Source organism: Vulpes lagopus, chromosome 11 (assembly GCF_018345385.1).
Source record: "Vulpes lagopus strain Blue_001 chromosome 11, ASM1834538v1, whole genome shotgun sequence".
In the NCBI taxonomy this organism is placed as follows: Eukaryota; Metazoa; Chordata; class Mammalia; order Carnivora; family Canidae; genus Vulpes; species Vulpes lagopus.
In genome coordinates, this window is record NC_054834.1 from 91,617,836 (window position 1) to 91,631,010 (window position 13,175).

General features: G+C 36.7%; 1 long non-coding RNA gene across 1 annotated transcript; it reads right to left on the reverse strand.

Annotated features, from left to right (window-relative positions):
* Positions 1–5,802: 5,802 nt before the first annotated feature.
* Positions 5,803–12,820, reverse strand: LOC121471807. Its single transcript, XR_005982709.1, has 3 exons — positions 12,753–12,820; positions 8,192–8,251; positions 5,803–7,310 (listed from the first exon to the last, which is right to left on the reverse strand). It is a non-coding gene; the product is annotated as an uncharacterized LOC121471807 (long non-coding RNA).
* Between the last annotated feature and the right edge of the window lie 355 nt (positions 12,821–13,175).

The window sequence follows — 13,175 nt, forward strand, 5'->3', positions numbered from 1 at the left end:
CCATCTCAACATCTCACATGTGCAAAGTCCTTTTAGCCATGTCACAGGGGCTGAGGATAACGTGTTTATCTCTAGGGAGGACATTATTCTGCCTAATGCAGTCAAAAAGCAATACAAAATAGACAAATGCCTAAATTTCATTCAATCATTTACATTTGAGAGTCTGTTTTTCATTTTAAAACAATGCTTTACATTAAGAGCTTCATGTTTTTAAGGCATGTTCAGCCTCATAATCCTACCTGAGCCTTGAAAGAATTCTTTGAAAGATAGGGAAGATATTTTATGCATTTTATAGATAAGTTCGTACATGTGTTTAGTGACTTGCCCAAAGATACATAGCTAGTGAATACCACTTGCTTGTTTTCTAAGTATAAATCTAGGATTTTTTTCCACTACTCTATAACTTTTCCTTGTGAGTAAAAAAAAAAAATAAAGAAAAATTCCCGGATTCACCAGACATTTTTCATTTTGCAGAAAAAAGAGGTAATTTAGGTAGTTGGTGGTCCATCATTATATTTTTCCTAAATACATTTCTCATTTTAGATGAAACTGCAGAAGTTGAACACATTTCTATCTCTTTCAAATTTTGGATTTACAACTGAAGCACAGACTAGCCTAGGAGACACAGGACATAGAAACTTGGTATAGACTTGGTACACTGCTTGTCTCTATAGGTCTGAAAATGTAAAGTCAGGGGTAGCAAACACAAATCCCCATGAGATCAAGCAGGACTTCTAAATATGATGAGGGCTGATTTGAAAATGTAAGCTCAGTAATGAGTAGTAACTAACATTCACCTTCCATGACTAGCATAAGGGAGCAGCAAACCCTGTGTCAAACTGGAGTGTGCTTAGCTTATTAGAAGGGGCAGCTTCTTCTTAGTACAAGGCTACTGTTGTTTTGGAGAATGTGGACAGTGTGGACAGACAGCCCTCTTTAAAAAAACAGATAAGCCAGAAATTGGAATTTCTATGTTAAATCTCCCAAATGTTAGGGGTCAGTATTTAAAGGGTTTTAAGATACTGAACGACCAAAGCAAACATGTCTGGAAACCAGAGAGAGTCCATCGTGGGTTTCTAGTTTCAGCTGTAGCCTAAGGACAGTGATAGTACTAGACTTATCTGCCAAAAAAAAAAAATGTTTGGAAATGAAAGGATGTGAAAGCATTGAGTACTTGCTAGGAGAGTAGAAAATGGAATATTCTATAGATTGCCTTTTTCACATTCCAAAAAGATGGCACCTCCTTCATATCTCATTTTCTAGATTTTGTTGACGGAAACCCTGATGGTAGTATTCATAATCACTTCAAAACAAAACTAACAAAAGAAAAGGATGTAGGTACACCAGTAAGGCAGATCTTTTTTTCTTGATAGTGTTCTAAAAATAGACTCAAAAAATGAAAGAATTACTCAAAAATATTTTGGTCTTGAAGATGTGTTTGACAAACAACTCTGGAGCAATAAATCCCTTAGTAGAATAGGGGTGTGTTGTAATATTTCAATCCAAAAATTGGCATCATTTTTAAGAGATAAGAGCAAAATAAAAGAGAAAAAAAGTGAATTCTATACTCTAAGGTGAGAGGGCATTTAAAATGAAGTGAGGAAAATAAAATAAAATAAAATGAAGTGAGGATCCTTCCTGTCCTAACTGCGGGGCAGTCTGGGCATATCAGAGCAGGGAGACATCCAGCAGCTCCGGTGCCAAGGAAAGCGTGGATGACCTTGGCAACAGCTATTTGCTGCTCTGCACCAAAAGCAAGCTAGGAGCTTGGTACGAATTTACTTGGTAGCTATGTGATGATGGCCTTAAGTGGTGACAGTTGGAAGGAACAACCTGTAGGAAGAACACCATTTCCTGATTTGTGATTTTTGAAGACATAGACAGAAGTGAGAGAGGTGTGCAGTGGCTCTAATTGTGGAAACTTACTTTGAGAGTGTTGATCTTGGTGAGGAAGGTGTTCAAGGCATTATACTTTAGTAATGATGAGGTTGGAAGAAGTCTCTGCAAGCCTGAATTTTGAGTAGTGGAAGTTGTACAAGCCAAGAAATGCCTTGAACAGGATTTGGAATTTATATAATGGTGCCCATTACCCCCATTTTGATATAATTAAAATAACTTTCTTTAAAAGTCAATGTAATTTCATAATCAAGAGGTAATTGCTATTTCCAAGTATATATTTATATAACTTTCATCCTGGGATTCATCACCCCCCTAAATTATTTCCTTCTAGTTTAATATATTAAGTTTTGCTCTTTCTGTTATAAAGTTCTACAAGTTTTTAGAGAACAAATTGATGGTTACCAGAGGGTAGGTAGGTATGGGGATAGGAGATAGGAGCACCTTTTATTTATTTTATTTATTTTTTTTTAAATTTTTTTTAATTTTTTATTTATTTATGATAGTCACAGAGAGAGAGAGAGGCAGAGATACAGGCGGAGGGAGAAGCAGGCTCCATGCACCGGGAGCCTGATGTGGGATTCGATCCCGGGTCTCCAGGATCGCGCCCTGGGCCAAAGGCAGGCGCCAAACCGCTGCGCCACCCAGGGATCCCAGGAGCACTTTTTAAAGGTGATGGGGAGTAAGGAGGGCACTTGCGATGAGCACTAGATTAGTGTTGAATCACTATGTTGTACATTTGAAACTAATATTACACTGAATATTAGCTAACTAGAATTTAAATTAAACCTTAAAAAATTCTATGAGTTTTAATAATCATCCTGTCATGTATCCACCATTGTAATGTCACATAAAATAGTTTCACCAACCTAAAATTTCCCTGCACTTCACTTATTCTGCACCGCCCACCTTGAACCTCTAGCAAGCACTTATCTGTTTAATATCTCCATCATTTCATCTTTTCTAGGATATCATATAAATGAAATAACACTGTATTTTAACTTTTCAAGATTGGCTTCTTTCCTTTGGCATTATGCATTAAAGATTCATCCGTGTCTTTATATATCTTGATAGCTCATTACTTTTACTTTTCCTCTCTAAATAATATTCCATTATATGGGTTACTGTAGTTTGCTTATTCATTCACCTATTGAAGGACATCTTGGTTGCTTTCAATTTTTGTGATTATAAATAAAGTTACTATCAACATTTGTATGTAGGCCTAAACATGTGTGAGCATAACTTTTCAAAATAGTTGGGTAGATACCAATGAGCATAACTGTTGATGATGTGGTTTATAAATATCATCTAATAAAGCATAGCAATGTTTACCTTTGTAAGAAACTCACCAAACTGTCTTCCAAAGTAGTTGAACCATTCCATATTCCCACCAGTAAAGAATGAGAGCTCCTGTTATACCAGATTCTCACCAGCTGTTGGTTTGGGGATTTTAGCCATTGTAATATGTAGACCTTCACAAAACCTACAATAAAGTTTTCTTGATTGCTGTCAATGAATGTCCCCTCAGTATCTCCCATTATTCTCATTTCTAAAGTAGTTTAAAGTGTGCCATTGTTCACTGGGTTTGGGGACAGTAGATAACTAGCCTTCTGGTTGATAGTTTATGAGAAGAACATGCAGCACACATATAACTTGCTTTTGAGCCAGACATGGTATTGGGTTGGGAATTAGTTTATTTTTCTGATCATAGTGAGGCTTGAGTAAAACTATAAAAGGGTAACCTGTGGGAGAAACTGATGAACTGTTTAATAAAAGCATTTATTTTTCCTCTGGGTACATAGTTAGATTGCCTTTCTCAGGCTCCCTTGCAATTGATATGGCCATGCCATTAAATTTTGGCCAATAAAATGTTTATGGAAATGGCAGGTGCTATACCTGAATAATCCTTCCTACCTCATATTACAACTTTAATCTGCATGTTGACTCCCAGAATCAAAGATAGCTTTTGAAAACTATGTGTTGAAAATGAAAGGCACTGTGTGGAGCAAATCCCTTTGTTTCTCCTCTTCCTTATACCAATAGAATGAGAATGAGTAAGAAATAAACTTCTATTATAGTAAACTTTTGATATATTGAGGTTTATCTGTTGCAGGATAGCTATCCTAACAAATACTTTAGGAAAGGATTCCCAGAAGAAAAAAGAAAGAAAGAAATTGAAATAGCTCCTGAAATTCACATGCAATGTAGAAACATATGGGCTTTAATGGGAAAAGCATGAGCAAAAGCTGTAAGACTAGATCGATCTTTGAAAGAATGGTTGGAAGTTGAGGCAAGTCAATCACCGCAATTTTATAATAATCTGGTTTGACAATAAAAAAGATGTTACAAATGTATCATGTTGGGGATCTGATTAACAATAATGACAATTATTTATGTAGCTAATATATATTGATCAGTTATCTTTCAGATACTAAGCTCTCAGAATCTATTATCTCATTTAAATTTCAAAGTCCCTCTGAGAATAAGATATTATTATTATCCCTATTTTACATAAGTGAGGAAACTAAGGCACAAAGATATGAGTAACGTGCCCAGGTCACACATCCCATAAGAAGACCTAGAATTTCAACTTTCTGTTAGTTGTTGTGCCCCTACAATTCCCCATTCTTAATTACTTCATTCTATTTCTTAGAAAGCAAAACACTCTAAACTTCCCTGCTATTACCCACTTGATATAAATGAAAGCATGCATGGGATGGATGAGGTTTTGTGGTTTAGTTTTCCAAAATGATCCAAACTGTGCTTTTGTTAAATACATTTTCCTTTGTTAACCAAAACTAGCATTTGTCTTCTCATACCACCGTTACTTAGTTAATGTCCAAAAACCCCCATAAAAATCTATATCTTATTTGTGTTTATATCATTGTATACTAGCCACTCCCTTCCAGTGAATATAGATATAACAGAGTAATGAATTTATGGTTAATTTTCATTAGTTTCTCATTAAAAGTCAAGCAAAGAATGATACTTGCACATTTTCTGGTCTTTCTTTTCTTCTTTTAGCTGATCTAAAATTGTGTTTCATGCAATTATCCTATTACTCTTCAGAAAATCATGATGTTCTTCCCCCAGAGGCTAAAGCCCAACAAAAAGGATCTATGGTCTAGTGCCAATACCAGCTGTTGGAAATTATCTTCCTGTTCAAATTCGATCTGTTGCTTTTAGATTCCAGGGTCTCCTGTTTAATTCTCAGACATAACATTTCTTTCAAAGACTAAAAAGACGCTAATCAGTTACATTAAAGTACTTGACTTAAATGTTCTGTTAAGGGATTTCCAAGTTGCTACAAACGCTTGGGACTTTATATAGCATCTAATGGGCTGTCCTGTTACAGTATCCTTGGTATACTTGACCAGAGGATGTAACCCTGGGTGCTGTTAGAAGGGTTTAAGATGGCATGTGGCTTAGCACTGGATTTATTCAGGGAGATTTACACTACAGACTTAAAAATCACAGGTCAGTGGCTTTATGAGAGTTGACCACCCAGGAGGCAGTAGGGGGAGATAGTTAAATACAAGTAAAGTAAAATATGTTGTCATCTATCTTTCTTAGATGTATTAACAGTATATCTAATATAACATATTTCTAGAGTACCTAAAGCCTAAAAGAGATGTTACAAATGTATATCATTTTGGGAATCTGAAGTCTCTTACCCTGTGCAGCCATGTTTTGCAATGTCCAGGGTATAAATATTTATAATTAATGTCTCAGTTGAAAAGTCCTTGATATATAATCAGAATTGCTTCTCTAAGAATGAAGTCCTCAAGTCAAGTACTAGATATGTCTAACTGGTGAGTGTAATGACGAAAAAAATTGAATACAGAGTATACACGTAAAATCTCATTTAAAGCACTGAAGGATACAAAAATAGAAGCCATTATTATGTTTTTTAAATTGAGTTTTTTATTCAGAGACATTCACATAAATTGTTAAGGATTCAGGTTCTTTGGTTGAGAAAAATCATCTCTAGAGGAATAGAGCTGTAAGTATTTTAGAAAGGATTGTAAGACTGGGACATAAAAATCTGGACTATAAGATTTCTAATATTTATGTAAGCTAGATTTTAAGAAAGTTTTGAAATGCGAAAGCAGAGTTTCACTTTATGATTAAATGAATGCTAATAAGGAAATTAGATTTTTCTATCACTTAAATTTACATCCACTTCTTTTCTTTCATCACAGGTAAAAGTCCTTTCTGCTGGTAGCTAAAGGCAAATGGGCATGACTACAGCTATATGCAAAGTAACTTACATTCTGTGGTGTTAGGCTCATAAACATGCTCTCACCTCCCTGGTTCATTTTAAAGCCTTAAAGATTCATGACATAGTAAGGGCATAAAATATTTTCTTGGGTATTTTTTTTTAAGATTTTATTTATTTATTCGTTAAAGACACACAGAGAGGCAGAGACACAGGCAGAGGGAGAAGCAGGCTCCGTGCAGGGAGCCTGACGTGGGACTCGATTCCAAGTCTCCAGGATCAGACCCTGGGCTGAAGGCAGCACTAAACCGCTGAACCACCTGGGCTGCCCTTTTCTTGGGTATTTTGACACTGAGATGTGCAAGTGTATTATATTTTTCCCAGTGAATGCAAAGGTGTTCCATTGTGCTCATGGGTCTCTGTGTTATCAACATACAGTAGAACAGAAGTAGGGATGGTTTGCACGCTTCACTTACCAACATAACAACATAGCCTACCTACCCCTAGAATTACCAGGTCAACAGCCAGTACACTAACAGACTGCAAACAGAATATTGAAATATGCTTGTGACTTAGCATTGTAGACAGACAGGCAGAGAAGTGGATTTAAAATATCAGTCCTGGTATGAGATATTATCCCACTGTTAAATACACACCAAAGGTTACTGAATATAAAGTATGCATGCAGCCAACCTCCATAGTAATGCAACATTTTTTAAAAAAAGGTTGCTAAAGGAAGACACTTTGGTTTATCTTGCACTGTAGTTACAAAGACTAAGGCAGGCTTTCAGAACGAAGAATATTTTTTAAGAAAGAAAAAAAGCTTTACAAACTTAATTTCTAGAAAGTAATTATCAAGCTGCATGGTAGCATAAAGTCCTATTGATCGAAATTTCTCTTTCTGTATGAACTTCACAGACTTGCATGACTTGGCATCCGTAAGAGCTAATGATGATTCATGCTATTAGCTTCAGCAGTCACAGTCCCTAGGAACTCAGCTTTGACCTTTTATTAGCACTCTTCTCCCAAGCAGATAGGATCCTTCTCCAGGCACACTTCCTAATCACCTTAAAACACCTGGAGAATTAGTTAAAAGCCTGATGGGGAGGGACTGGGATGCTAAGGGAAAATGAAGATTCAGTGTAAGGAGAGGACACATTCTATTGTGTAAGCTGACCAGAAGCCCTGGGAAATCCTGCAAAATAAAATGACATGTTAAGATTTCATTTGTGTAAACTTAAAATAGTCATAATTACAAGAACCATGTTAAGTGTTACCAGTTTGTTTCAGCAACCCCTCCCTTGCTCCCTAAAAATAACCCCATGCAACATTTATACATTCATTTTTTCCTTGATCAAACATTTATTGAGCTCCTTGCACTATACTAGGCACCTAAATAGCATTGTGTTGTGGTAATGTAGGAGCCATTAATTTTTTAAAATTAATTTTTTACCATCCTCTGCTTTAAGTGGCTTCTGAAAGAAGCATCGATTAACGAAGCCAGGGAGAAGTGCTACACAAATGCTTCAAAACTCTATTCCTCCTCTCCTTTTTATTCTTCTCAGCTCCTACTGCTCCTCTCCTACCCACCTGCCATTGCCTCCCCCAATACACACACACACACACACACACACACACACACACACACACACACACCAGTCTCCTTTCCACTTTTCTATTGCATAATAGACCAGTGTAATATACAGCTGCTCTTTAATGATTAAGGCTAACGGGGAGAAAGGAAACTCATTATTAAAAGAGGTTGGATTCTCTTATTCAGGCAAATAATTTACTTTAAAATCCTAATAATTGAAGATGGAATCTGTAGGGTATTTAAATATCTTTTCTTCAATTTTGGTAATGGTTTGATTTCTACAACATATGTACCCACGAAAGGGCTACATATTTGCAAATTATTTTAATAATAACAATACAGGCTCAATAATTTAAGATTTTGTCGATCACATTTCTTTACACAACCTTTTGTATAAATGGACTCCACCTCTATTTCAAAATACTGAACTTAAAATCACATAATTTTTCCTAATATATTAGAAATATACCCACTGGAACTACCTTTTCCTCATTCTGTGTGGATCAAATGGTTTTCATCCTAATCACCCTGCCGGAACTGTCCTTTTAAAAGAAACCAAAGATTTCAATTAATCCATGATGTGTTTTCAGTACTTAGGTTGATATATTCAACTTTCAGTCTTTTTTAAAAAAAATTATTTATTTATTCATGAAAGACAGAAAAGAAAGAGAGAGCGAGAGAGAGTCAGAGACTCAGGCAGAGGGAAAAGCAGGTTCCATGCCGGGAGCCCGATGTGGGACTCAATCCTGGGGCTCCAGGATCCCACCCTGGGCCAAGGCAGGTGCCAAACCACTGAGCCACCGAGGGATCCCTCAACTTTCATTCTTTTAGCAAATTTATCTTTTCTTGGATTCCATGATACCAAATTACTTTTAATTATCTTCCTAGATTTCAGATTAAATTTTGCCATCACTCCCAACGAAAACAGCAACAATAACAACGAAACAAACACTTTCTCATAATTATTAATGGTCTTCTACGCTTGCTGCTTTGTCTACATTTTATCCTCAAATATCTTTTTACATTCTCTTAGTTTCAAAGACACCCTCTCTATTGATAATTCTCAAATCTCAGGAGAAAGGTATTATACAGGGAGAAGAGTATTGGGTTAGGAATCGGAACATTTGCTTGGTTTGGAGTCTTGTTCCCTATAAAATTTTGATGAGTGACTTTATTCCATTTATGTATGCATATGTGTGTGCATGTGAGAGAGAGTGAACACACTGGTCCTGGTATAAAGTATATTTAAAACAAAATACTTGTTGTGATGAGCTAAATAGAATTCAATTCCATTCTAGTGGTTTTTGTATCTTAATTTTGCTTCAATCTTTTAACACCAAACACTTAAATAGTAATCTTTTAACATAAACATGAGAAATATCTATTGTTATAGATGTTTTAGAATTTTAAATATGAAAACAGGCTTTATGTGGCTTAAGTTACCTAATTAATGATATTATTTGGGGAAATAGATTTTATCCCAGGCTCAACTGACCTCTAATATTAAATGAAATGGGTTGTCCTTCATTTAAATTAAGTGGCTAGCCTTTAAACTTCCAACCATATTGGAAGTGGCATAGTGAAGGAACCATGGGAAAAACATTCCTGCTGGACAACATTAACAAATAAATGAATGTACCTGATAGTCAATTTATCACAAAATTGGTAAAAGAACCTCTTTGGAACTTAATACGTTTATTGTAGAAAAAGGTATCATATATCCACGACAAACAGGCCATCATGAGAATCAAACTCAGTCCCATTAGAGAGAGGATAGTAGCATCTTTAAAGTCCAGTGCTCTACCTTTGGGAAGGGCTTTTCTGCAACAAGCTACACCGTGGTTTGCAGTTACAATTATAAATTAATCCTCACATCTAGAAAAGCAGCTGTAGGTCTGATTTTGTTGTTAATCTCTATTTTACAGATATGGAATGCTGGGGAAGTTTAAGTGACTTGCAATCACTCACCCAGTCATAATCAGAACTGGAACTAGACTGATTTCTTTCCTCTTTATTTAGTTCTCTGCATGCTAGATCTAACTCTTGTCAGAACTCACTCCAATGAAGTAGTTTCTATTATTGATAAACATAGATTTTAGCACCAATTAATATAAAATTATTTTATGTATTTTCCAAAATTAGGCAAGTAGTTATTGACTTAAGGAGTGCCCAAACAAATTTCTCCTCCTCCACTAACAAGATGAGTGAGTTCTCCCATTATGGGGAGAAAAACTGATATACGTAAGCAGGCCCCCCAAAAAAGGAAACATCATTTAATTCAACATAATTAGCTAATTAAATAGTCATGTAATTAAATAACACTAGACTTTTTTTTTAAGATTTTATTTATTCATGAAAGACACACAGAGACAGACAGAGAGAGAGGCAGAGACACAGGCAGAGGGAGAATCAGGCTCCATGCAGGGAGCCGACGTGGGACTTGATCCCAGGTCTCCAGGATCAGGCCCTGGGCTGAAAGCGGTGCTAACCCACTGAGCCACCTGGGCTGCCCAACACTAGACTTTCTAACCAATACATCCCATGAAATTCATAGTAATACATAAACTGGCATCAGCATGCAATCTTTTAGCTACTTTAATAAGTTTTTCTTATTTTTTTATCTTTATTCATTTGAAATATTTCATGGTTTTCAATGGTAGTAGGTTTTTTTTTTTAAATTTTTATTTATTTATGATAGTCACACAGAGAGAGAGAGAGAGAGGCAGAGACACAGGCAGAGGGAGAAGCAGGCTCCATGCACCGGGAGCCCGACGTGGGATTCGATCCCAGGTCTCCAGGATCGCGCCCTGGGCCAAAGGCAGGTGCCAAACCGCTGCGCCACCCAGGGATCCCGGTAGTAGGCTGTTAATTGTGTTAATTGTGCAGGTCTGTTTTGCTCAGAGCTGCTTATTTATAGCACTAGTGTTATGAGATATTACTTTTATATCTGTATGCTGTTCATTTTAACTTTTTTGCTTCGTAAGATAGTCATTTCATTATCATTTTAAAAATATTTTATTTAAATTCAATTTGCCAACATGTAACATCTAGTGCTCATTCCATCAAGTGTCCTCCTTAGTCCCCGTCACTCAGTTACTCCATTCCCCCACCTACCTCCCCTTCTGTAAAACCCTATGTTTGTTTCCCAGGGTTAGGAGTCTCTCATGGTTTGTTTTCCTCTCTAATTTTTTCCCACTGGGTTTCCCTCCTTTCCCTTATAGTCCCTTTCACTATTTTTTATATTCCACATATGGTGAAACCATATGATAATTGTCTTTCTCCGATTGACTTATTTCACTCATAATAATACCCTCCAGTTCCATCCACATTGAAACAAATGGTAAGTATTCGTCCTTTCCGATGACTGAGTAATATTCTATTGTGTGTGTATATATATATATATATATAATATCAATCACATATATATCTATATATATATATCTCACATCTTCCTTATCCATTCATCTGTCAAAGGTCATCGTGGTTCCTTCCTCAGTTTGGCTATTGTGGACATTGCTGCTCTGAACACTGAGGTGCAAGTGTCCCAATGTTTCATTACATTTGTATCTTTGGGGTCAATACCCAGTAGCGCAATTGCTGGGTCATGGGGTAGCTCTATTTTTAGCTTCTTGAAGAACCTCCACACTGTTTTCCAGAGTGGCTGCACCAACTTGCATTTCCACCAACAGCACAAGAGGGTTCCCCTTTCTCTACATCCTCACCAACATTTGTTGTTTCCTGTCTTGTTAATTTTAGCCAATCTCAACAGTGTAAAGTGGTATCTTATTGTGGTTTTGATTTATATTTCCCTGATGGCAAGTGATGTGGAGCAATTTTTCATAGGCTTGTTGGCCATGTATACATCTTTGGAGAGTCATTTCATTATCTTAATCATTAAGGAATATGGTATGTAGAACTCCTATATTTTCAGGATTTATATTGCAAAATACAAGATAACATGAAGAAACAGTATGCCTGAAATATAACATACTTGTCATGGCATGGAGAAGTGACTAGAAAAATTATGTTAATATTTGTATATGCACATCCCAGAGTTTCTAAGTAGCATACAATGTTCTAGGGTTTGGTAACATCTTCATATTTAACATTCTTTAGTCAAGATTAATCTTTTGCTGGAAGATAATCCTAAACTTCTATCAGAGATCTAAATTGTCATTACAATTTCCAATTTTAATAATTTTTAATATTTCTAAGATTTTATTTGTTTATTCATGAGAGACATACACACACACACAGAGGCAGAGGCATAGGCAGAGAGAGAAGCAGGCTCCCTGGAAGAAGCCTGGTGTGGGACTCCATCCCCGGGACTCCAGGATTACGCCCTGAGCCAAAGGCAGATGCTCAACCACTGAGCCACCCAGTCATCCCAATATTTCTACTTTTTTCAAATATCCACTCTTTTCCCCATGAAGCTTAAAAAAAACATTTGTTTTTTTTTTCTTTTTCTACTAGAGTTAAACTTCATTGCATTATTAATCACCTCATGTAGTTGTTGAAGGGACTGATTGTAAATTACACAATAACAGCAAAAATAAATACTAAACAACAAATAATTATAAAAACCCTAAACAATGGCAACTAAAAACCTTCTCTTGATTAAAAATTCAAAGTGATGTGGTACATATTTCTGGTTTTAGCCTAAAAAATAAACTTATCACTACTTCTTTCAGCATGGTTGGTTCCTTAAGGAGAAATGGTCTAGCCCCCAAACTAGATTGGTCAAATGACTGAAGGTGGGAGGAAGGGGCACAGGAAAGTTGGGAAGAATGGTGCTGATGTGCGCACGTTTTGGCTTACAACGAGATGGCAATACACCACTCTACTCTGCAATGGAATTTTGCTTCCAGGGCTCATAAAATTTAGGCAGGGTTTATTTTGGGGACCACAGGACTCATTGAGTTATCTTAAAAAGAAGGTAGATAAAGAAAGGGAGTGATTATTGCCAAAAAAAAAAAAAAAAGGATCACTTAAAATATAATTAGCAGCAGCAGCAGCAGCAGCAGCAGCATAACTAATACTTACTGATTCCAAAGATTTGTCAATCATGTAGCCGATTCACACACTTGGTTTTTGACCTTCACAGCAACCTTGTGAGAGAGCAGAGGACAGAACCGGTCACCTGGGGAAAGACCCACGCATACTAAAGTCTTCTTGTAGAACTTAAGTCACCTTTTTTTTTTTTTTTCTTTTCAACTGCAACATAGCTTTACAGACTGAGGGCCCTGGACCATTCTGATGCATTTGCACGGAGGGCACTGAAATGCTTCTTCACAAAGGCAGATCCTTCCAGCTTGGGGGGGGGGGGGGGCAGAGAGTGATGCGCAAAGTTTGCCTCCTCCGTGGTCTTTTTCTGTCGCGTGGCTGAACGTAAATGACATCACTTACCCGGTGTCTGTGTCGCTCACACACACACACACACACCTACCGGATCGCTCGGCAGTGGTT